Here is a 25109-nt window from a genome sequence, read left to right as displayed (position 1 = left end):
GCAATGCAAGCACACGTTCACACGCATAACAGCAGAGAGTGTGTCTCAGGATTTTGACCGTTTCTCTGTCCCCCTCCACGACACACACACACTGTGCATCTGGGGCTGAGACCCTCTGCCCTGTACTCAGTGGGCATGAAAGAGCAGGTGTCCAGGGGCTAAGAATGGCCACCTGGGGGCTGACAATGGGGCAGCTGTTCAGGGTCAGGGTGTGTCCAGGTGGGCGGGACAAGACGGGTTGAGGACAATGATGTGAGGCCCCTCCAGGGCACCTTTGCCCCCGACAGGCAGCCCGAGGTGAGAACTGGCTCCAGCCACCTTTCTCCGATACGTGAGGCAGACAGTCACGGGACACGGTGGACATGACGCTCTGCTGTGTGGAGACACCCCTCTGTGTGCACAGCCCAAGTTCACCAGGCGGTCAGAGCTGTGTAAGGATGGGGAATGCAGCAGCCTGTGACCTCTCAGCCACTGAAGAGACCACCTGTGTGGGTGGCCTTCAGAGGGCAGAACCCTCCGTGGGGAACGCACCTGCCTGGGGCGCGGCCTGTGCATTCTTGCCTGGAGACAGGAGCGACCAGCCCCCAGCGCTGTTTACCTTCCGTCTGGTGGCCTAGCAGGGAGCCACCGCCCTCCCCTCTCCTGGCCTATAAGGCCTTGTCCTGGCTTTGCCCTGGGCGGGAACACTGCTGTACTGTGCTGACCCTCTGCTCCCAGCAACCCAGGGCCACCGGCAGCTTCAGGGACAACCCTGCTTCTGAACTGGGGCCACAGACACGCGGGTTACTTACAAAGCAGGTGTCCTTTTCCATGCAGATAGCTGAAGTGCAGACCCAGAGCTCACGGGATTGCTGGTGGAAACTTCCAGAAGCGTGCAGCAGGATTGCCATGGGGTTAGGAAGCCAAGCCACCAGCAGACAGGCAGGTGCACCTCGGCAGGACCCCCCCATCTGGGGAGGTCCCTGAACTGCATCTCCTGCTGGGGTCAGGGCCAGCCTGCTCCCCAGAGAGCCCCACGTGCTCCCACAGCAGGGCTGGGCTGGCACTCCTGGGCAGAGCACTCCTGGGCAGGGCTGGTGTCAGAGGGCCCCAAAGGCAGATCCTGGGCTTGGGCGAACCCAGGGGCTCCGGCTGCAGCTCACCCCCCAGGAAGTGGGTGCTGGGGATCCTTAGGAGGCTCCATTCTCTCCGTGGGCTCCCCCGCAGCTCCTCCCGCTGCCTCCCCGCTGCACTAGCCTTGGAGGGTGTGTGTGTTTACCTTTAATAACCTGACCCTTTGACCCAGGCTGCATTTACTGACGCACAGCAGGCTGGCAGTCATGCTCCCCACATGGCCGGGCTGGTGGCCGTCACCTGCAAGTGTGGACAGGTCTGGAGGGGGGACCACGCAAGGGTTTCTGCCCTCAGGCACAGCAAAAGCCAGAGAGAAGGAAGGACCCACCGCCCCCGCTGCGGAAGGTGGTGGTCAGGAGGGGTTGGTCGAGGGTTGCTCAGTCACCCCAAGGTGAGGAGTCGTCGCCGGCACAGCCGACTCGGCCCTCCTTTTCTCTCTGCAGGTGGATAGAGGCCCAGGTGGCCCCTAGACTGAGGGAGACGTCTCCGCTCGTTTGGGCTGAGTGAGGCCAAAGACAGCCAAGGGTTTGTTTCCCTGCCCACCCCCAGTTGAGAGTCAATATCCCACACACGCCAAACTGCCCTTTAGTTCCTAAGACATAAATATTTGCTCTTCTGTTAAGAAAATACTCAGCGGTCCTCCTTTAAGTGCAGCGTACACCCCGGTGCCCTTCAAAAGCAAACATCGCTGTTTCCAAACGAGGAATGTGAGAAGAAAGCCTGGGTGGGGGCTTCTGGGGGTGCACGCCGACCCTGCGGGCTCTGCCCCAACCTGCCTGAATGTTCTCCAAGCCCAGGGCACCCAGGAAGGAAGCCGAGTTTGGAGAGAGGGAGGCTGGCAGGAGCCCAGGGCCCTGAGACCAAGGCTGGGAGGAAGAGCGGGCTGCTCCCGGCCACTTGGTGTTGCACGGCAGTCCCCAGGTCCCGACCCCGGGGCAGCAGGCTGGAACTTCTGCTGGGAGTGAGCCAGTCTCCAGGACCCCAGCCCCCATCCAACCTTGCCAGAGCAGCAGAGGGCAGAGAGAGGCAGGGACCTTCAGTTGCACAGGAAGGTCTGCATCTGGGTCCGTTCTGCTTCTCACTATACATGTCGCCTTGCGCAGCCTGTCCGCCTCTCGAGGTCTCAATATTCTCACTTGCAAACTAGGGGAACGCAGCTTCCTTGCACCACCGCTGAACTCCCTGGGCTGCAGCAAAGCTGTGGCTGGTGGTTGGGAGCCCCAGTTTATGGACTAGGGTGTCTCGTCCCGACGGTGTCTCGTGACCTCACGTCGGGAGCTTGGAATTGGCCATGCTGGGAGTGTTTGCACCATGGGAACTGGCAAATGCTGCACACCAAAGCCAGGTCATCGCCCACCGACAGCCCTGGTCTCCCGGGGCCTCTCTTGCCTCATCTTGGGGGCTGCATTATGGACTGGAAAGGCTGCTTGTGAGCATGGTGCATGGTGGACCCTTGCTACAGGAGTCACACGAATATACGAGAAAACCAAGGAACAACTGAATAAACAGCTGGGGCCACGCTCTCTCATGTCTCCACGTCTGCTGGGTGTCAGAACTTCCCAGGGCAGGGGAGTAGCCCCTTCCCACAGGCATCTCTCCCCGCAGAGAAGACACCCCAGAAACCCACACTGCAGCGAGGGCCAGCGTGACCGTCCGCCTCCCTGATGACATCACAAGGGCCTCCATGCAAGTCTCAAGCCGTCCGTTCAAAGTGCAGGGAAGCCAGGTGCCCGCACTCTCTGACTGCTTCCTGTAGATACGTATGGAGCTGTCCGGGAGCCTCTTCGACCTGGGTGGGCGCGTCCCTGTGCCCCAGCCCCCTCCGGAGACGCTCCTCACTCCGTGGGCGCGTCCCTGTGCCCCAGCCCCCTCCGAAAAGGCTCCTCACTCCCAGCTCAAGCAGCTCCTGGAAGTTGTCTCTGATCTGGACCCCGCTCCAGACCACACTCTGGCTGGGAGCCGGGTTTGGGGTGTGAGAACTCCCACAGACGTGGGTTAGCGTCTGCTCCAGGGCTGGGGGAGAAGGAAGCGTGCCTGGCCGCCCAGACTGCATCATCTCATCTGGGTCTGAGACATTGGCCTGCAGAGCCCCAGTTACCCATCGCCGAGAGGGTATGAAAAGCGTGTGCCCAACTGGAGCTCAGCGAGGACAAGCTCTGGCTTCCTTCATTTTAATCACATCTTTCCAGGGGCCTCTGGACCTGATGCAGAGGTTCCCTGGGCCTCTCTGGGGGGAGGGTGTTACTGGCTTATTTTCTGCCAACAGGAGCAAAAGATTAGGGAACTCATCAGCTTGAGTTGGGCGGGGTGGAGGGTCGCGGTCAATCCCGTATCCACCACGTGACCCATGAGAACAGGCGAGGCCCAGGAGCTGTAAGAAAGCGCCCAGGCCGAGTCACGTGCAGCTGAGCGGGGGCCTGTCCTCCCTGTGCTCCTGGATGGAGGCCCTCCCTGCGGGTTCCTCTGCTCTTTCCTGCCCCACTCCTTCCTTCATGAATCAGCCCCCCGGCCCCGACCCTGGCGTGACCCTGTTTAAACCCACGCTTCTTCCTCCTCTGGATCTCTGGCTGTCGGGGAGGCCCTTCTCAAGGACCTGCTGAGGCTCCACCACCCCCTCCTCCTACAGAAGACACTTCTTTCACCTGCCCCAAAGACCAGGCAGCTTCCCACCGGGCCTCCCCCTGCATCCCCTCATTCCAGAGGGCTCCCAAGGGGCAGATTGCAGTGAGCGTCTGTGGACAGCAGGCCTGCCTCAGGGGAAGCCCACACAGCCTCTGCTGCACTCGGAGGCTTCTAGTCAGCCATGGACGGCCGCCATTCCCCGGCTTGGGGCCCACTGAGCAGGGCTGGGAGATGGTGCAGTGGGAGGCCCAGAAGAGGTTCTAGGCCTACCCAATACCTGGCCTGGCTGCTTGGGGAGGGGCAGCCACTGCCCCTGGAGGGCCTCTTCTGTGCCGGTGCCCCCACGGCACGCACCATCCAGGAATCCCAAGTCTCCGGTCAGGAGTGTGACCACCGCCTGCCTGCAGCAGGCTGAGGAGTGAGGTCTGTGAGCCTTTGCTTCCTGGCCCGCTGCTGACTGACCGCTCTGCCAGGAATGACCACGCTGGACTCTGCAGCTTGGGCCAAGATAGCAGTCCCAGAGGAATGTTTCTGAGATACGATCTTCATGATCCGGCAGCTCCCAGACCACAATGAGGGGGTCAGACACCACCCAGGTCTCCGTACCCCTTGGGGAGCTCTGGTGTCGCCCCCATCTGTCTGTTTTGGGTGTAAAGTAGAGTCCACAGGCCCTGGAGCCCACCAGCAGCTTTAGGTGGCTGGGCCTGACCTTCCAGTTGGTACTGAGAGGCCCTCAGCCCTCACCCCCCACAGCCACCAAGGAACCCTGTGGTTACCTCAACCCCAGGCCATGTGGCTCAGACCCCAGGGCCTGCCTTTCCCACCAGGCCCACTTGCAAAGGCAGAGGTGAACCCCCAACCCTACAGAAAGCAGGCACCTGCACCTTCCAGATGGTTCCCCCACTGCCCCAAAGCACAATTGACTGGTCAGACCGTGGGCCTGAGAAACAGATGCCCCATCATGACCCGTGCACAAACTCCCAGGAAACAAGCCAGCGGCCCGTCTGTTCCTCTGAGGAGCGCACGAAGAGCCTGGACCTTTTTTAATTCCTTTCTTCCAGAGCATGTGATGGAACAACTCGCTGTTCAGGGCCGACCGAGGGAGGGCAGATGTGCCTGGCAGCTTCCTTCCCTGTCCACAGTGCCGGCCCCCAGCCTGGCTCTGGCCCAGCTAGCCTGGTGACCGTCACAGCCCAGGCAGGGAAGGGACATCAGGACCCAGGGACCCCAGGACACCCAGTGGGAAGAGGCCTCAAATCAGGCCGGGCCTTAGGATGCTTGCAGCGGAATGTGATTTTAGCATCTACTTTTGAACGGTCATAGATTGGTTTTCTTGCATATTAGAAAAAAATGTAGGGCCTAAAAACCACAACGAAGGATTCTGGAGTTTTTGACGGAGGCTGAATTCCTAGTCAGCCCGAGCCGGCGGAGTGATAAACACCCGTCTCTCGGAGGGGCCTCCGGTCGGCACCCTGTCTCTGGGAGGGGCCTCTGGTCAGCACCCCGTCTCTGGAAGGGGCCTCGTGGTCTCTGCCCTCAAAGTCCAGAAGCATCCACAGATGTGGAAGAGTGGGTGTGGCTTGTGCCAATTACACTGTGTTTACGGACCCGGAAATGGGAATTCTGTTTAACTTTCACGTGTCACAAAGCCTTCTCTTTTCCCCCAATCATTTATAAATGTTAGAATCATTCCTAGCCTGTGGTCAGACACGGGCAGGCTGAATTTGGCCACGGCTGCAGGTGCTGCCCTGCAGCTGCCTCATGTTCCCGTCCTGTGGCTGAAGGACAGACCCACGACGCTGAAGGGGCTCGCCGGGCGCATGTGGCACTGGGCATCAGGGCCTGGGCTGGAACTCCTGTCCCCACCTCGGGGCCCCACCTGGGGGTCTTGGGGGTGCGGTGGACGCTGGATATGGTTGCCGCCGGCTGTATCCCGCCCCTTCCTGCCTCCGCAGCATCAGTGGGGGACCTCTTGCCACTGGGGCTGGAGGTATCCCGGCTGGGCCACCATGCAGGCTGTGGGGTGCTGTATGGCCAGGCCAGGCCCAGAAGGAGTCCCATCCATCAGAGGAGAGAAAGAGGCCCTACCCAGAGGGAAACAGGGTGGACAGTAGGAGGGGACTGGGTCGCTGAAGTCCCCGAGGCCAGCTCCTCCAGGGACTCTCCACAAACTTCCTTTGTGTCTTAAAGTTATTTTGAGTTCAGGTCTTGTTTCCTGCAACTCTCAAAATCCTGCAGCTCCACGAGTTTGCCCTTGTCGCCCAGAAGAGACCCCAGAGGACCCAGCCAGGCTCAGAGTGAAACAGCCCCTCCGAGCTCAGGACCCTACAGGACAGGGCTCCAGCTGCAGCGAGGAAGCAGGGCCCAGGGTTTCCAAGGGCGGTGCCCGCACACACACCGGGGAGAGCAAATGACACACCCAGAAACCCACCAGCCCGCTTGGACCCACCTTGGACCTGCCCTGGGCAGCCCCGAGACATGGTCATGGCGATGCAGACTGCGTTTCCCTGCGAGAAGCCCTCCCCTTGCCGCTGCGAACCCTGTCCCGATCCGCTCTTGACCTGTCCAGGGCACCACGGCCTTGCCCAGGATCTTGTGGCTGAGTCAAGATGAGCTCAAGGAGCCGGCAGTCGTGCCGGAATATTCCAAAGGCCCAGAGGTTGTCACAGACAGTGACGTGTAATAAAAATCCCCAGATGTTCCAGGAGAGGAAGCCAGTTGAACCCTTCCCGTTTTGCCTGCGGCTGCTGTGGAAACACAATCATTTCATAGTCAGAAATCTACCCGTGTCCTGCTGGAAGCCATCAGTGTGTCTGACAAGAGCCTGAAACAGCAGTTGGCAGAGACATGAATAAAAGGCCAGTGTCTTGGATTCAATCACCCGGCTCTAAGGTGGCGCTGGCTTTTTAAAGGATGCCGGGGCTGAAGCTGGAGGAGGAGGCAGCCAGCACCCAGGGGGAGGGCAGCCAGCACAACCCCCTGGAGGCCTTGTCTGACCTCAGCTTAGGAGGCTGAAGGGGCAGCCTCCGCCCACCGCGCCACCCTTGGGAAGGGGCTCCCACAGAAGGGTTGGCTCTGCCCTCTAGGAGCTAGTCCTGCCGCTCACTTCCATGGCCCTGGTGGCCTTCATGGAGACAGCCATTGTGTACAAAGGAAGGAAAGTAAGAGGCCCCCCGCCTTCTCTCACCCTTTCCGGGGAAACCGAGGCAAGTGACACCTTAAGTCCCAGGGTGCTCCATGGAGCAGCTGAGACTCTGCTTCTGTCTTCTGACTGCCATGGAGCTGTCTTTCTGGGTCCCTGGGAGGGAGGCTGGAAAGGGCTGGTTTCCGAATGCGGTTGGGCATGTTTGTTTTTCTCAATTCTGCATTTAAATCGTCTCGAGTCATGGTTCTGATGACACACGAACGTGTGTGTAGATTGTGCGTATGTGCAGTGGAGCCAATCGATGAGCAAAAGGGTATTTTGCCATAATTTCTTTCTTTTTTTTTTTGAGATGGAGTCTCGCTCTGTCCCCCAGGCTGGAGGGCAGCGGTGTGATCTCGGCTCACTGCAAGCTCCGCCTCCCGGGTTCACGCCATTCTCCTGCCTCAGCCTCCTGAGTAGCTGAGTAGTGGCGCCCGCCACCACACCCGGCTAATTTTTTGTATTTTTAGTAGAGACATGGTTTCACAGTGTCAGCCAGGATGGTCTCGATCTCCTGACCTCGTGATCCACCCACCTCGGCCTCCCAAAGTGCTGGGATTACAGGCGTGAGCCACCACGCGCGGCCCATAATTTCTAACCAATGCTTCCTACGTAATGACTGCGGTTGAAAGAAAATGTTAATAAAAGGTATGAGTTCTCTGGCAATCTGGCTGCCCTCTTGAAGGCCACGACTGAACCAAGGTATGTTCCGGAGGAGGAACTATCTGGGTCACCTCAGTATAAAATCCCAAGGTAATTCTCTTCCTCCCCAAACTCACTCTTTCCCACCCCACACCCCATCTTCTCTCCCACACCTCGGCTCTCTCACACACCCTTTCCAGACGGAGCTAACGGTGAAGTCCCTCCGCCCCCATCACAGGTGGCCCAGCATCTGTCAGGAGGGGCGGGCCCTAGGTCCCCTAGGACCTTTGGGGAGGACAGCCCCTAGCGCAGGGGTGCAGTTAAGCCCTCTGACACCTGTCCCACCCCCAGGTAGCTGGGAGCTGTGGATCCCAGGGAACCGTGACTGTCACAGACCACTGGGACTGCAGGATTGACTCCCACTCAGACCAGATCTAGGGTGAGAGGGGGTCGAGACGTGGGGATGTGGGGGATCCTGCATGGCTCAGGGCTCTGAGGTCACCTAACTCTCCCCATTTGGCCTGGACTAGCAGGGTATGGGGCTTTTAGTGCTGAAACCAAGGAAGTCCCGGGCAGATCAGGACCCTGGCCCCCCACTGGGGTGGAAGTCTGGGAGATCTGTGAGGCGGTGGGTGTGCAGGTGAAGGCTGAGGCCCCAAAGCCCCACCATCCCAACAGTGTGCCTGCCACTTGGGTCCCGCCCCCTTGGTGAGGACAGTATTGAGTCCTGGCCGGTTCCCCCTGCCCGGGCTTAGGTGGCAGCTGAGAGGGGTGCAGAGGACTCCTGGCCCGTCACGCTGAGCCTGCTGTCCTCGGGACAGGCTCCGCAGAGCCCAAGACACCATCTGTGGAATGGCTGATAGTCACCAACATGCCCTGGGCCCCGTCTCACTGCTGGCATCACCACACATGCTTCTCCGACACACCTCCCTCCCAGCTCTTCGAGAGCCCAGCAGAAGGAGACACGGTGCCCCAGTGACGTGCAGCAGTACAGTCCCCCAGCCCGGTAGGTGAGGGAACGGGGCCGACTGGGTTCAGGGCACCCCCGGCTGAGGCCTCCTGTCCAGGCAGCTGGTAAATAGTTTAAATCCTTTTTTCCTGACTATAAAAATAATACATATTCATTGACAGAGAATTTGAAAATTAAGAGCATTACAAGAAACAGAAGGAGAAAAACCCACCATATATTCACAACACAAAGAGAACACCATCAACATTTTGGAATATTTCCTTCCAGTGTTGACTGTTTCTGTGCATTTCAAAAGCATAGTTAAATAATGTGTGTGTGCGCGTGTGTGTGCGCGCGCATGTGTGTTCTAGCTGGGTTTTCTGAGATTCTGCGTTTGTCTTTTTGGCATCCATTTGTCACAGGGCCAATTGCATTCACTATAATTTTCTTGTTTTCTGTATTCTTGATGCTCTGGCTTTCAGAGACTCTTGCAGACTGTCCCTCCCAGAGCGGGCTGATCTCAGAGCCAACATAGGGCTTGGCCTAGAGCAGCCAGTCCTGACTATACTCCAACCACCCGCTTCATCTCACTGGTACACCAAGCCAGCATTTTCCTTGCCCTAGGTGACCCCAGAGCCAGGCAAGCAGGGACAGCCCCTACGCCCCAAAGTCCACCAGAATTGTTCAGGCCAGCCAGTCCTGAGCTGTCTACCCACCTGTCCTGCCTTTCCCGAGGAAACGCCAAGAAAGGCTGGTGCCTGCTCCTCCCCAACCTAACTGGCATTTCCTGGCCCTGCGAGGTGTGGCAGGCCCCCTCTTCTTGTAAATATAAAAGTCTCCTTTCTGGGACATGGCCTGTTCGCATTGACACTCAGTCATACCTCTATAAACTCACTCCCAGGTACGATTTTAATCCAACGTGTGTGTGTGTAGGGGGTGTACACTGTAACCATGGGGGTCTCCAGTACCTTTAGTATCCCTTTTCAATGTAATTTGTAATGATTGTACGACATTCTCTCTTATGGATATGCCCAAATCTCTCCTTTTGCTATATTGGATTTGCTTCTGTGCATTTTTTAATTACCCTGAGATGAATCTTTTTCTGCATCAATATTTTCCCATAGCTTGGGATCTTTCCTTATGTTCGAGGATCAGAAATAGAAGCCCAGGATTGAAGGAACGTTTTCAGGTTGCAGATCCACGTTGACAACATCCTCTAAAAGTCTACCTGCATTTACGCCGCACTGAGGATGACCAGTTAAATACAATTTCTCCAGTTCAGCAGGGAAGCCGTAGTGTCTGGACGTAAATTCTTTTGCCGATTGATGAGGTCGAACCTTCTTCCCGGCGTTTAGCGGCCCCTTATGTTTACATCCTTGAGAACTCCCTACTCCTGTTCTCGGCCTGCCTTTCAAGTTGAGGTCTGTTTTAAAAAGGTAAACTGAGGCATAGTACACTTTTTAGAGAGTTGACTTGAGCAAACCACCATTCATGAATCGGGGAGCCCCACAGCAGAGTGGATAGGGAGCTCCACCAAGGGAACACGGGGGCAGCTCTGCTAGGACAGGTGCAGACAGAGAAAGTATCTGATTGGTCGCAGGTACGCAGTTGTCTAACGCACACCAGAGAGGGTATCCGATTGGCCACAGGCACGCAGTTGCCGCTTGTAAAGCAGAGAAATATCTGATTGGCCGCAGGCAGACAGAGAAGGTATCTGATTGGCTGCAGGTATGCAGTTGCCTAACACACACCAGAGAGGTTATCTGATTGGTCACAGATACGGCAGTTGCCAGAGGTGAAGCAGAGAAAGAACCTGATTGGCTGCAGGTATGCAGTTTCTTTATTGGGTCCATCCCATTGGAAAGTCCCTGGTTACGTAAGTTTGTTGGCTGCTTCTGATTGGTGGAGCTTAAGTTCTGTTTCTCTTTCATGTAGGCATTTACAATAAATAGCTCAGTTTTGCTTACCTCTGCAACTCAAGTAAGGGTGAGGTCACTTGCGAGGCCTGCCTGGCACCGTCTGCTTGGGCCTCTTGGGGCCTAGTCTCCAGTTTAATGTAACAGGCCGCTGAGGCTTCTTTATTTCCGTTTGGAGAAGTTCTTTGCTTATGAGGGGATTGTTGTGGGTAGAATTACGTCTGTCTCCATTCCACTACCCCATGTGTATGCCGAAGTCCTGACCCCCAGTACCTCAGAATGTGACTTATTTGGAAATAGGCTTTTTGCAGATGGAATTCATTAAAAGGAGGCCATGCTGGAGCAGGCTGGGCCCCTAAGCCAATGACCACTGTCCTTCTGAGAAGGGGAGATTTGGGCACAGACAGGCGCTGCAGAACGTGTGTGAAGAGGCAGACAGGGAGCGGGATGATGCTCCCACCAGCCAGGGAATGCCAAGGGTCCCAGAGGCACGGAGAGATGCCAGGACAGACGCTGTCCCCTAGCCCCAGAAGGAACCAGCCCTGCCAACACCTTCATTTTGGGCGTCCAGCCTCCAGCACCGCAAGAGAGTATCTGTTGTCTGGACCCCTGTTTGTGGTGCTTTGTGCAACAGCCACGGGACACCCGGGGGTCGAGCCTGACCAGCTGGATGGCTGCCAGCATGGTCTCGATTTTCTCCGTGGGGGATGGAAGGCAGCTCCACTCCCCATTCCTGCAAAGGCCGCCTCGGGGCTAGCCCTGCACGGTTCATGTCACAGAGGGGCCCGGTCCCCCTTTTCCCCCCCAGAGAGGAGCTCTAGGCTGTTCCCGACAGCCCAGGATGACATGACGCAAGCAGCCCTCCCTCCCAAGTCCCCTCTGTGACACCTGCTGCAGGCGCCAGGCAGCTGTTGGAGAGCCGGCCTGAGGGGCTTCCAGTCACAGCAGATGAGGGTCCCTTGGTCCTCAGGGATGTGTCCTGGATAGGAGTCCAGGACTGCAGCTCCTGCTCACCTGGTTGCATGAACTGAGTATTGAATGAGCGCCCCAGCACCAGGAAGGGCCCCCAGCACAGAGGATGTGGGACGAGAGTGGTACTGGGAGTAGCAGAGTTTCAACAGACAGAGGTGGAGGCCTCGGGCCAGCACAGTTCTGGCAGCCTCAGGGGCCCCCAGCGATGCTGGGTCAGCGCCAAGAGGACAGCCTGGCCTCACGTTGAGGCCACAGCAGGGCAGGCAGGGGGCTCACTCCCTGCACATTGCTTGCACCTCTGCTCTTGGCCCCATACTTTGTTTCTAAGGGCTTGGAAGCTGCACACTCACTTCCAGAACTCCCGTGCCTACGGGTGCCTCGGCCAGCTCTGCCGCAGGAGGAGGGGGCAACGCTTCTTGCTTCCAGTGGCCACTAGGGTGAGGGCAGGTGTCCTCACCTTGCTGCAGGTGGCCCCTCGGGTCAGGGCAGGTGTCCTCACCCTGCTGGGGGCAGCCCCTCTGGTCAGGGCAGGTGTCCCCACCCTGCTGGAGGTGGCCCCAGGGATCAGGGCTGGTGTCCTCGCCCTGCTGGAGGCACCTCCTGGGGTCAGGGCAGGTGTCCCTACCCTGCTGGAAGTGGCCCCTCACCAGCACATCCAGAGCCAGCTGCAGCTCTAACAGCTCGGCAGCACAGGCTCCGTGGGCAAGAGCAGCTCCCATCGCCGGGAGCACGCTCCTGCCCTGGCCTTCCCCAAGCCTGCTTCTCCTTTCTGCTCTTCTGGCACCTCGGTAGCTAATTCCTGGAATTAAAGCTCTTCTGTTGGAACATCTAGACCAGCTGGTTTTCCTCACAGGACCCTGACTATCAGACCTACTGCCCTTTAGTGAAGTCAAGAATGAAAGAGCACCCCCAGGCCAGGTATAGGCCAGATTTACTTCTATAACACGTCCCACGCAGATCCACCTGAGTATGACCACCCCGTCCTACTGCAAATACAGGTGAAAGCCCCAATGCAAATACAAACACAAATACAAGCACAGATGCAAATGCAATTGCAAGTTCTGATGCAAATGCAATTTGCAGCTGCACCCCTGAGACTACCCCCTCCCCACCACAGATGCACACGCACACATACTGACATATTCACACACACACACTGGTGCAGCCCTGCAGCTGCACCCCTGAGACCACCCCTCCTCATCGCAGACACACATGCACTCATACTGGCACATTGCAGAGCACTGTGTGATAGCGTTGTTTTTAACTGCAAATGCCTGAACTCAATCTAGATTTCCATGCATAGTTATGAAACTTCCAATGGGCTGCTACTCAGCCGCGGGAAAGGCTGGGGCTGTGTGGCGGTGGAGAAGGAGCTCTGACGCACGGCATTTGCTGAAAAAAGCGGAAGTGCACAAGAGCAGGAGCAGTGAGCCCCACCTCTGCACACAGGCGTAGACAGTGCTTGTGCCTATCTGCTCATTAACGCACAGAAGGATGCACACCACGGTTGGCCATGCTGCTTGTCTTGATGGGCGGGTGGGGACTGGGTAGAAGGAAGGCTTCACAGAATAGATACCCCGTGGGGCCTTTAGAACTTTGCAGCATATGCCACGCTATAAAATACATGCAAAAATGTGCTATTTATTCAAGGATTGAACTTGAGTAACATGATTATTTCACAGAAGACCCTGGCACTCGAGGCAGGCTGTGGTGGGCAGGCAGCCCCCTCGGGGGACACAGCTGGCCCCGGCAGCATGCAGCAGCAGTAGGAAGACTCCCTGCTCACTGCAGACCTGAGCTCAAGCCAGAGGAGCCAGGCTTCCGAGCACCGGGGGCCCTGAGGCCACTGGAGAGGGTGGCTGTCCCACCCCTGGAGGCCCCAAGAGACCTCGTCTGGGGCTGGCACCTATGCCTACTTATTTGGCCATAATGAATGGGCACTCCCGGGAGCGGATGTGCCCAATAACAGTCCAGCAAGATTGCCTGGAGAGTCACCTCTGGCACACACTTTAAAGCCACACTGGCCACGAGGGACGCTGGTGAGCCGGTGGTCTGCAGAGCTACCTGCTCGGTGTATTTATGTCACCTCACTCCCAGCCAGCCAGGGGAGGCCAGGTAGCCCCTCGATGGAACCACTAATGTCACAGCCCACAGCCCCCACCAGGGACAGGCCCTGCAGCAGCCTGGAGGCTGATGTGACCACACCATCAATGGTCGTCAGCAGGGGCTCTGTGGAAGGACAGAGCTGCTGGTGCCTTGGGGAGACGAGAGACTGGCTGCTGCCTGTAACTGCTGGCCCGGCTGTGGGCTCTCGGGTGAGGTCTGCAGCCATGCACTGGACCACCGTGTTGTACAGGAAGAGGACTTCTCATTGGTTTCCACAGTCTGTGCACCCTGACAGCGGGTTGTCTACAGGAACCTGGTTCAATATCTCTTAGTTGAAACGTTGGTGGTGCCAGGGCTTGAAAGCCCCTACCCGGGAGGGCTCCCCTGCTGGTTCTGACTTGCTGTCCTCGGCAGGTGAGGCTTCCTGCCCATCCCGTCAGCTCGAGGCCCATAGCCCGTCTCCCCTCTTCCTAGGAGCACCCTGACGCAGTCACACAGAGACCTGCACGACTGATTTACGGACAGAGAAACCCGCTTTGCTGACTCTGAACACAGGTGGCCTGGCTCCTGCACAGACCCCCCAAGTCTCTGGGCACACACTTCAAAGAGCGTCCCAGAGTCAATGCTACTTCAAGAAACCGGTGGCCTGGGAGTCTAGAATCTTCTGGCTATCAGTCAGCAGTGCCTGCCTGTGGGAGCCCAGGCCCTTAACAAACTCCTAGGCTCGGTGCTTTCCCGCAGCGAATCTTCAGCACGAAGATTTGGCTTCCAGCTTTCATCGGTTATCTATGTCTTTCCTGGTCCAAATAACATCGTGGTGGTACACTAGATAGGAGCCTGTCCCCAGATAAATGAGTTACAACAGTAACTAGTCACTAGTAATTAAACACACAGAGACAGACTATTATTTTTATTATTTTGAGATGGAATCTCGCTCTGTCACCGAGGCTGGAGTGCAGTGGCGCAATCTCTGCTCACTGCAACCTCTGTCTCCCAGGTTCAAGCGATTCTCCTGCCTCAGACTCTGGAGTAGCTGGGACTACAGGTGTGCACCACCAGGCCCGGCTAATTTTTCTGTTTTAATAGAGACGGGGTTTCACTGGATGATTTACCCCTTTTAAAAATAATGCAGTTGGCTGGGCACAGTGGCTCATGCCTGTAATCCCAGCACTTTGGGAGGCTGAGGTGGGTGAATCACCTGAGGTCAGGAGCTGGAGACCAGCCTGACCAACATGGTGAAAACTCGTCTCAAAATAACAATTTTGATTCTCGCTCATCAGAGCGAGATTCTGTCTCAAAAGAATAATAATAATAGTAATAATAAAATGCACTTACAAGGAAATTAGCAACGCTAGACCCCCACCTACTCCCACCCCAACACCTTTGAGAAGAAAAATGCCCTCAAAGAAGGGGGGTGTCCAAAAAGGGCAGGACAAGAGCTCCCCAGGCCACATGGCTTTGGGACGTGGGGCGGGGGCTGCAGGCTCTACACAGCTTTGGGTTCCTCAGGGCTCCACCATACATTGATTCCGACGGCCTCTCTGCACAAGGAGATCATCTCCTGAATGTATGAGTTCTCTCCTTGCTTGCCTAACAGGGTATTATAGCTTTGCTGTCTTTCATCGCTGGCAGAGAGGTTTCTAAAAACAGATGCATCCATCTTCGTGGCCTCCCGGTCTGGTGGCAAGCATCCCAAACTCTGCTTCACAGATGGAAAAAGCTGAGAGGTTAACTAAACCGTTTGTTGTCCCACGCGGAGTCAGCTTTGGGGCTGGAAGCCACCGCAAGACCTGGCTCCCCACGACACTGGCTGACCCCGCAAGCAGCTGAAGGTTCCAGGACCCTCGGGGCAGCTTCCAGGCCAGCAAGGAAAAAGCCAGAGTAAAATTTGCAGAATGGATTTGTTTCCACTCTTGGAATTTGTGATCACTTTGCTCCTCTGAGTCTCCAGGAATTAGCAATTGTGCCTATCGACCAAATTAAGGTGCACATTATTTGTGTTGTTAAACGACTCCAATTATTACTTGGAGAAAATTTTGCACTTCAATTAACAAAAAGACACATGGGGCAGTTTCTGAGCAAAGCCAGATTTTATAATACTCAGGAAAATGAGGTCCAGCCCCGGGCCTCACCGCCCTCCTCCTGGCTTTCGGCCCAGCCTGTTCCCTGGCAGTGCCAGCAACTTATCCGCAGGTCCCCAAGGCCACCTGTTCACTTCTCACTGGGGCTCTCCCCTCTGTTCTTTGAGAAGCAGGAAGCTGGATGGATCCATGTCAGGGGTGGTCCCCCAGAAGCAAAGGCTGAGGGGAGAGCTCTCGTGAGAGTGATTTACTGCGGGAATGGTCCAGGTTTTGTGGGGTGAATTGCATCCCTCAAATTCCCATGTTAAAGGCCTAACCCTCAGGACCCAGAATGTGGCTGCTGTTGAGACAAGGTCTTTCAAGGTGATTAAGGTAAATGAGGTCATTAGGGTGGGCCCGGATCCAGTATGACTGGTGTCCTTATAAGAACAGGAGGAGAGGGCACATGGGGATGCCAGGGGCCTGCTTGCCCAGAGGGACAGTCCTGAGACAGGGCAGCAAGAGGGTGGAGTCTGCACGTCATGGAGGGAGGGTGTGGGAGTCGGGGAGAAAGCAGCCCTGGGGGCCTGGATCCTGGACCTCCAGCCTCCAGATGGTGAGAAATCGGGTCTGCTGTTGAAGGCCTCAGGGTGTGCTGTTTCAGTTGAGTGGCCCAAGCCAGCTAAGACCAGGGGAAGGGGCTGGCATCCAGGGAAGACAGCTAAGCCGAGATGTGGGCGGGAGGGGAGCGGCGGCCGGGTCCTGGAGCTGGGACCCTGAGTTGCATGCCCGGTGGCACCCCTCCCAGACTCACAGCTGTGAGCCCCTAGCAGCTTACGGTTGCGGTGGGTGATGAGTCCTGGGGAGAGGGATGGGAGTGGAGACCCTAACAGCACCTGCCCCTCCGCATTGGACGCTCAGCCAGCAAGATCAATGCGGAACTCATGGAATAGCCAACCACCAATCACCGATCAGCCAACACCCTGGCAGAATTATCTCAGCATCTGGATGTTGGCGCCATGGGGACCTCAGGCTGCAGAGGACAGGCCGGCCTGTGAATGGAGATGGTGCCCAAGCTCTTGGCTGCAGAGGACAGGCCAGCCTGCGAGTGGAGATGGCACCCGATCTTATGGCAATGTTACGGCGAAGCCAAGACCTACCCCTGCCCGTGCCTGACTTTCCCGAGGTGCCAAGTCCTCGGAGCACGTCTCGTGGCTCCGGGCTCACTGGCTTCTAAATCTCCTCCTTCTGTCCTTCCGTCTCAGTCTCAGCCTTCACTCTTCCTTCTCTCAGGGAGAAAAATAAACCTCCGTGGCTGGCATTTGCAAAAAGGATAGACTCTTCCTGAGGAAATAAAATAGATTTCAGTCAATGAATATGCAAATTTGAGGCAGGTCAACACCCAGGAGTCAGGGCTGGGAGACATTGGAGCCCAGCAGCCTCCTGGCCGGACGCTCACACGAAACCCATTTCAGCCAAAGGTATCAGGTTGTTCACCGTGTAAACACACCACACACACACACACACACACACACGATAAGCAACCATTTTGGGGTGCAAGTACTGTAACTCAAAACTTGCTAGCTTTCAAGACCTGAATTCGGCACAAGAGGCGTGTCCTGGCCTTTACATTGCAGCATGGTTTTTATTTTTTACATTTTTTAAAAATCAGGCAGCCTCCAGAATCACAGCAGATTCAGAGACAACAGCATGATATTTTAAAGCAAGAGACGGGCCTTGGCACTTTTTCGACAAAATGGAGTCCTGAGCGGGTGGTGGCCATCACGCTGGGCACAGACCAGAGAGCAGAACCCGGGGTCTGCAGAAAAGCTCAGCCAGCACCCAGAGCGGCGGGGGAGGCTGTGCGAGGACAGCCAGCCTTCCGCAGAGCTTGGGGAGGCTGGTGTCACGGGGGAAATGAAAACAGGATTTCCAAGAGGGAGCGGGCGGAAGCCCCTGCAGAGAATTTTCTAGTTCCTAACCTGGAACAGGCACCGGCTCCGAGGCACACGGCACACGGCCTCTGCCTTCACCATGTGCTGTCCACACGTCCCGAGCCCCAGGCTCCCGAAAAGGGAGTCACCTGCCCGGCTAAACCCCCACCCCCCCATCCCTGTCACCGGCTGCTGCCAGGGGTCCATTCACCCCAACCCCATTCTGAGCAGAGACCACCCTGGGCCCCTGTAATGGATCCTCATGGCGGCCACTGTGTGAGAACCTTTCCCTGCGGGTTTATCCCAGTCACGTGAATCAGGTTCTGAGTGAACGCGTGTATTCCTTGGGTGCCTACTTAGAGCAGAAGGAAAGAAAAGATGCTCACCGGATAGCCGGGAGTGCTGCTTCCCTGCCCACGCGCCATGGTGTGTGTGTGAGCTCGGGGCACGTGGGCACACACGTGTCTGTGGCTCCCACAGGAGAAGCAGGACACGTGTCCGTGGCTCCCACAGGAGGAGCAGGCCCCTCCTGAAACCCAAGGCCCACATCCCCAGGAGTCTCAGGCAGATGAGTGGAAGGCACCTGGGAGCCGGGGACAGGGCCGCCCCCTCGAATACAGGCTTTCCCGCCTCGCTTCTGTCTTAGCGGCATTGATGCCACAGGCGTTCACCTCTCTGTGCCTTGGTTTGCTCACCCATAAAGTGGGGGCTCGCTCTGCCTGCCCAGTTGCCGTGCAGATTGAGCCAGGCCTGTACAAGTCCATGTGGGGACCCCTGGGTGAATCCCACCTCCCTCCGACCCTTCCCACTGTAGGACTTGAGCACGCCAGGCCCACCGTCATCCCCTGCTCTCAGTATCCACGCACAGCCAGGTGTGGGCGGTGCACGGTGGGCCCAACGGTGGACCGCGGCAAAGGTGGTTCCCAGGGCCCTGTGTAGTGGGGGTCCCGTACCCCCATGGACTGGGGGTCTTGGCTGGGCCAAGGCCATAGCGCAGCGTGGCTCGCACTCGTGTTCCATCCTCTGCATCTCTGCGTCAATTGCAAACAACAGCCACAGTTCACATCTGGATCTGTGTGGTGCCCTTTGGTTTAAAACCCCTGCCCAGAGGCCATCTCCTTTGAAACTTCCCAGGCAGGTGTCCAAACGATCCTCCCTCCACATGTCAAAGAAACGCAACCGTGAGAAGCTGGAGGCCTCCAGGAGGAGCTGCGGGCCGGCCCCACCCACCAGCAGCTGCGGGCTCCCAGTCACCGTCCTCTGAGGACAGGCTTCTGTTTCCCACTCCTTGGTGAGCGGGCATCATGGATGTCCGTGCCAATGACAGGCCTTTGTCCTTTGGATAAACTCCACGTGGAGTGGAAGGAAAGATGGGAGCACTCTAGAACCTGAGCATTTTATAGCAAGAGTACTGTTCTCACCACTGATTTCCAGTGTCCAGGGCAGAAAGATGAAGAGAGATCGTTTTCCCTTAAATGGGAGTGAAGGACAGAGGCAGCGTGGCGGCCGGTGATGGACAGACCCGTGTCTGCTGGCAGGACACCCCGGCTGCCTCCGTCTCACACAGATGGAGCAAGCAGTTTTCTCTACAATGTGGCTTCTTTAGGAGGCAGCTCGGCTGCCCAGATCCCTCCTTATGTTTTAGTTCTCAAGCCCTGTAGGGTGTTTTCAGTCACAGTTGTTGGGGTGACAACAACTGTGTTTGTGGTCCTGACCCTCCTGAGTTCCAGTGGCCCTGTTCTGGAGAGCTGCCTGGGGCCGGGACTTCTGGAACAGACACTGAGCCACAGGCCGGCCGGGCGGCTTGGGTTCACCTCAGCCTCTTCGTGTGTGATGTCCTGGGATCGGCCCATGCACGTTCAGATGACACTGTACATATAAATAACTTGTAGCCGAGAATAGGATGGGGTGGGGACGAGGGGAGGGTGGAATGTACCACAGCAGCAGAAGCCACTGTGGATGCCTTTGCCAGTTGCACGGAAGGTTTTTAAACCCAGCCCTGCGGAGTAGCCCTCTCCTGGGCCGGGAGAACGATGGGGAGAGAGCTGACATTCAGCCTTCATCACTGGAGCCATTCCTTCTTCTGGCCCCTCAAGGGCCTGTTCATGATCACACCTTGTCTTGCTGGGGGAGTGGCCCCTGTGACCCCTTAGAGGTGCAAATCCAAGGCAGCAGAAGCCACCTGCCATACCAGTGCCCACCACTGCTTAATTCAGGCGGAATCATGGCTCGGAAGGTTCCATCCACTTTCCAAGGGAAACATGTCCACGGGGAATCTCTTCCTGCGTATTTTCTCATGACCTTTCCTTACATCCCAGGTCACAGCTCTCGACATGTTATCCCCGCTCTGCCGTCACACATGGCATAATCCGCGCCCCCCACCCCCCACATCAGCTGCTCCGTGAGCCACACTCACAGTCACAGGCCGTGCCGGCGGCCACCCCACCTCCTCCCGCCCCGGCAGGAAACGCTCAGCTGCACCACCACCATCTGCTCAGCTCCTCAGCCAGCCGAGCTCCAGGAGCCCCGGGGGCGAGGCGGCCGCGGCGTCCTCCACGTCTGTGTCTCCCCGCGCATCAGCCGCCCCATGCTGTCTCTGGAAGCTTCCGGAGCACCCAGGCCTTCTGCACTCCACGTACTGCATGTGCTCCTGAGCCGCCGTCTCGACTTTACAAAACGGAATCTCGCGGTCCATGCGCTCAGGGAGGCGGCTGGCAGGATTTTCTGGCAAACTAAGGGTGTTCTTTCCTGGCCAAAAGAGAAGTCTTTTGGAAAATGAATAATCTCTTCCTAATTTGCTTGACGAAGAAGATGGGTTTTTGCACGGTGGGTTTTTTGAAGGGAGGCAGCTCTTGAGATTCTGTTCATAATCCAACATGACAAGGGTGACCCTATAATTTATCCACCCATCTGAGCCCCTTGAGAAGAAACGAGAAGGTTGTTAATACACACGCCGGGACCACAGCCATCACTGGGCCTGTCCTGGGCAAACCGATTTGTGATGGACGCCGTCGACCTTCACCGTGGTCAGCCTAAGTGACCTCGGCGTGTGCCTGCCATGATTTCCTGGAATCACTCTCTGGGTTCCAGGCTTCTTGGCCTGTGGTTTTGGGGCTGGTTTCTCTCAGTTCTCAGACCCTGGCCACAAGTTTGTGGGCAGATCGGTGTCTCTGATGAATGAGGGCCACTCATTCAAGAAACTAGCATAGCAAATGGGAGGTGGCGCGGGGTCTCCCTGCGAAGCCCTCAAGCCCACTTCCCTGCCCCTATGTGTCCTGATTTTACTTTGAAATTTCCAGTGGATGCAACAGTGTCGACCATGTGCACTTGGGGTCAGGCTCTCCGGCCCGGCAGCTGGACTGCTGCGAGTACACATGGCCTCAGGGAAAAGTCCTCTGCAGGCCGTGGGGGACCTCGGCTCTCACAGTGCCTGTGCCTGAGAAAGCCCCTCCAGATTCGCCAACCTGGCCGTGTGTCCTGTCCGGAGGGCAGGGTGGGCCTGGTGCTGGTTACAGACGATCCTCCGAAGGTGCGACCGGGCACCCCTCCTGCAGCTGGGGCAGAGAGAGGCACAGGGAGCCTGGCTCCCTCCACCAGGGCCCCCCCGGCAACCTGCGGGAGAGGAAGGCAGGGGAGGAACGGCCCTGCTCCCGAGGGTGCGACGTGTAGGTGGCCCAAGGGGGTCATCTGCATCCTGGTTAAAGGGAAGCCCACCTGCCTCCCCCAGGTCAGGAACGCTCCCTGGAGTCCATGGTGTGGAGCGTCCACCCGGGCTTCATCCTCCAGCTCAGCTGCTGGGCCCTGGGAAGGGACAGGCCCAGCACCCGTTCAGCCAGGCTGAGCTGCAGGCAGAGCTCCCTGCCTGGGACAGACAAACCCATCGCTGAGAACACACTCTCAAGGTTCACCCTTCCCCACTTCTGTGTCACCCCTTAGCTCTAAGGTGCTAATTCCATCTCTAGTTTCAACAGGCTGATTGCTCTTAAGGGAAAACGGGATTGCGCAATCTGGCTGCGGTGGCCAGGGCTCTTGGTCTCCCCCCAGTAAGAGGATGGACTTTCCAGCCCTGCTGATGGTCAGCGGGGACCGCATGGAGGCTTTGGCAGATGAAATGGGGCACAGTGGCATAGCCCTGCCCCCGCGGAAGCCTCAGAGCCACGGCTGGGCTCCGCCAGGTCTGCTCCAACAGCCACGAGGACCTTGCCTCACAGGCAGGGGCTGCACCTCCTCCCTGGTTCCAGAAGGAAGAGGCACAGCCAACATGCCGCTGGAGCAGGAAACCCTGGGGGAGGTGGGACGCGAGGTCCTGTGTCTGATACTACCGTGTAACCAGCTAGAAACTGACTCAAAGGGGCACTTTTACAGCAGAAAGAGATGAAGCACACGTGCACCTGCCCCGTCTAGGCGTGGACGGCTCCATGGCCGTGTTCGAGCCCCACACCGGCCTGGGGGGTTATGCTACCCTGGAGGACAGCTGACCTCAGTTCTCCAAGCTTCCATTCCCCCTCATATGGGCACAGCACCCCAACCTTCTTTTGGCAGTCCCACGCCCCCCAGTGCTGGTGGGCTCTAGGGCGTGCAACCTGGTCCCTGATACTCAGAGGTACAGAGACAGCATCCATCAGGGGCCCTGACCCTCTGGCCCAGGTCAGGCTGTGGTGGGGCCTCAGGACCTTTCCAGAACCTTGGGAGTGGGCAGCACCCTCTGCTGGGACAGAGGTGCCTGGAGCTCTGCGCATCGGGCCACTGCTGAGATAAGCCCACGGCAGAACGAAGCCAGGCAGGCAGGGAGAGCTGCGGGCTGCCCGGCCACTCCTGTTTCCGTAAAGGGCCTGGCGTCTCATTTCCTACTTACTTTGGGCTTTGAGGGCCTCCCGCAGCCTTTGTCACACATTCTTCTTATTTTTTGTCCATGACAACCTTTTACGGTGGCACAAGCCATTGTTCTCAGGGCCAACGTGTGGGTCCTGCGGTGAGTTTCCTATTAGTGTGGCTCGAGAAGGTGCCCAGTGCTGATGAAGCCTGGAGAGGCAGGGCCACGCTGCAGAGCCTCAGGCCAAGGATGGCTGCGCTGGGGCAGAGCCCCTCACATTGGCCTCAGGAGCCCAGAGTTCACTGACCACCAGGCGGCATCAGCCTGCGGCTCTGGCACCCAGAACTCCTGACCAGCAGCAAAGTCTCCTGCTCCTGGCTGCTGGCCAGGAGAGCCCAGCTGGGCCCCACCTGATCGAGAGGAAACGCTCGTGTCCTCTATTCAGCAAATCAGGGACAGAGTCACCCGTGGGACAGCAAGTGGACTTTCAAGGACATCAGGTGGCTGGGTTCAGGCTGGTGCCAACACCACCCTCAGCTCTTACAGTCTGAGGAAGCCCCCTGAAAAGTCACCGGAGTGGGACCACAGGAACCCCATAAAGGCCTTTCCTGTTCCTGAATCATTCCCAAGCACCTAGGACTTCCCAGGCCTGGCTTCCCCGCCAGCCCAACCTCCGGACCTGAAGACCAAGCAGAGACCAGGTGTGAGGTCCCAGGAGAAGGAGGAAGAAGAGTGGAAGAGGGTAGAGGGTAATGTGCCCAGAGGAAGACACTGAGGGTCAGGCTGGCCCCGGGTCTGACCTGTCCTTGGGGTGGACAGACTGCTGCACTGTGGGGGTCGGGGGGCTCCTAGGCAATTAGCCGAGAGGTAACTGATGCAGAGAGAGGAATGCTGAGACCACGGCCCCTCCGGGCCTCCATGGCCGCAGCTCGTCAGCATCCACGGTTGCCAGCACGGAGGCCAGCTGGGCTCCAGCATTGGGAAGCTCAAGGAAGACCAGTCCCGTTTCCCCTGAGTAAGATGCTGCCCTGGGGTTTGTGGGGCCACAGACAGACACCATCCCTAGGGCTCTTTGGGTCAGGAGGGGTGGCCCAGGGTTGCACAGCCTGGAGAGACCCTGCGGAGAAGATGTCCTCACAGACCCCGGCCCACTCCCCCAGGGCCATCCCACAGACCCTTGCCTTTGTTTTTTGTTTTTTCTATTCTCAGCTTTTTTCATTTGCTTTCAGATCAACCGCTTCGTTAAAAAAACATCCGCCTAAACTGTGGAGACAGAGGACAGATCGGTGTTTGCCAAGGGCTGGGGGAGGAGGAACGGGCAGAGCACGGAGGGTTTCAGGGCAGCGCCGCTCTGCGTGACGCCATCACAGAGGGTCCAGGTCGTCATACTTCTCTCCAAACCCCTAGAACGCCCAACACTGACTCTGAAGCCTTATGTCAACAAGGGATCATCCGCTGTAAAGTCTGTACCAGTGTGGTGGGGGCGTGGATAGTGGGGGAGGCTGTGTATTGGGGGGGCAGGAAGTGTATGGGAAATCTCTGTACCTTCCGCTCAATTTGGCTGCAAACATAAACTGCTCTAAAAAAAAGTCTATTTTTGGCCGGGCGCGGTGTCTCACGCCTGCAATCCCAGCACTTTGGGAGGCCGAGGCAGGTGGATCACGAGGTCAGGAGATCGAGACCATCCTGGCTAACACGGTGAAACCCCGTCTCTACTAAAAATGCAAAAAAAAAATTAGCCGGGCATGGCGGCGGGCGCCTGTAGTCCCAGCTACTCGGGAGGCTGAGGCAGGAGAATGGCGTGAACCCTGGAGGCGGAGCTTGCAGTGAGCCGAGATCGCGCCACTGCACTCCAGCCTGGGCGACACAGCGAGACTCCGTCTCAAAAAAAAAAAAGTCTATTTTTAAAAAGCATAAGCCGGAAAGGTCCTTGAAAATGCATCTTTCCCCAAATATTCAAATTTATGTTCATTAATAAAATAACACAAATTTATTCTAATTTCTAAATCTTCACAAATATCAGTGATTGCATGATTTGTTCGCAAGAACATTTTCCCAAACTGTATCTAGAAGCCACATTTCTGTGGTCGGCTCGCCAGTGGTGGGCACGCGTCAGGTCAGAGGAGTGGGGTCTGGTGTCACCCTGGCTTTCTGCCCGCTGAGCACAACATGGAGGCTGGACTTGCGTCTCTGCAGCCCCTCGAAGCCATGCCACCATCCTGCCGAGGGCCGAAGCCTTGTCTCCACCTGCATGCCTTGAGTGTCCTCGCACGGAAATGGGCACAGCAGGGCCACGAAGGTGCCTGTGCTGACTTTCCGTGACTGTGAGAGCCAGGACCCAGCCAGGCACCCCACGCAGAGACCAGGCACAGATCCCCAGGTCCCTGAAGGAACGATCCCACAACAGGCAGAACCAGGGTGCGGCCCGGGGTTGCCTCCTGGGGATTCCAGGCCCTGGGCCTGGCACCAGCTGGGCACATTTCTCAGCCCATCAGAGGACACAAAGGGCAAATGGAGTGGGTTGAATTGTGTCCCCAAAATGATCTGTCGAAGGCCTCACCTCACATCCGTGAATGTGACCTTCTCTGGAAGCGGAGTCACTGCGGGTGTATTAAGATGTGAGTTAGGATGAGGTCACCCCAGAGAGAGGTGGGCCCTGATTCGGTGCGACTGGTGCCTGGTAAGCGGAGGAAAGACGCGGAGATGCACAGAGGGAAGCTGCGGTGAAGGCCCAGGAAAGAAGGCCTGAGAAGGTGGACGCGGAGGCTGGAGTGATGCCTCTGCATGCCAGGGGTGCC

At 57.3% G+C, this 25109-nt stretch overlaps 3 long non-coding RNA genes across 4 annotated transcripts; 2 read left to right on the top strand and 1 right to left on the bottom strand.

Annotated features, from left to right (window-relative positions):
• The first annotated feature begins 679 nt into the window (after positions 1-679).
• LOC123572432 (uncharacterized) lies at positions 680-10340 on the top strand. 2 transcript variants are annotated; one of them, XR_012431956.1, is made up of 3 exons: positions 680-8000; positions 8383-8567; positions 9635-10340. It is a non-coding gene; the product is annotated as an uncharacterized lncRNA (long non-coding RNA). The 2 variants fall into 2 exon arrangements; XR_006696996.3 differs by having other exon boundaries at positions 8317-8567.
• Positions 10341-15483: 5143 nt separating this feature from the next.
• Positions 15484-20171, bottom strand: LOC135969803 (uncharacterized). Its single transcript, XR_010585208.1, has 2 exons — positions 18326-20171; positions 15484-16908 (listed from the first exon to the last, which is right to left on the bottom strand). It is a non-coding gene; the product is annotated as an uncharacterized lncRNA (long non-coding RNA).
• Positions 20172-22506: 2335 nt separating this feature from the next.
• Positions 22507-24318, top strand: LOC141409789 (uncharacterized). The gene is made up of 2 exons (XR_012431955.1): positions 22507-23326; positions 23541-24318. It is a non-coding gene; the product is annotated as an uncharacterized lncRNA (long non-coding RNA).
• Positions 24319-25109: the final 791 nt, after the last annotated feature.

The sequence above is a fragment of the Macaca fascicularis genome, chromosome 3, assembly GCF_037993035.2.
Source record: "Macaca fascicularis isolate 582-1 chromosome 3, T2T-MFA8v1.1".
Lineage (NCBI taxonomy): Eukaryota > Metazoa > Chordata > Mammalia > Primates > Cercopithecidae > Macaca > Macaca fascicularis.
The sequence above is the reverse complement of the archived record's forward strand: the minus strand, read 5'-3'. Positions and strand labels throughout refer to the sequence as shown.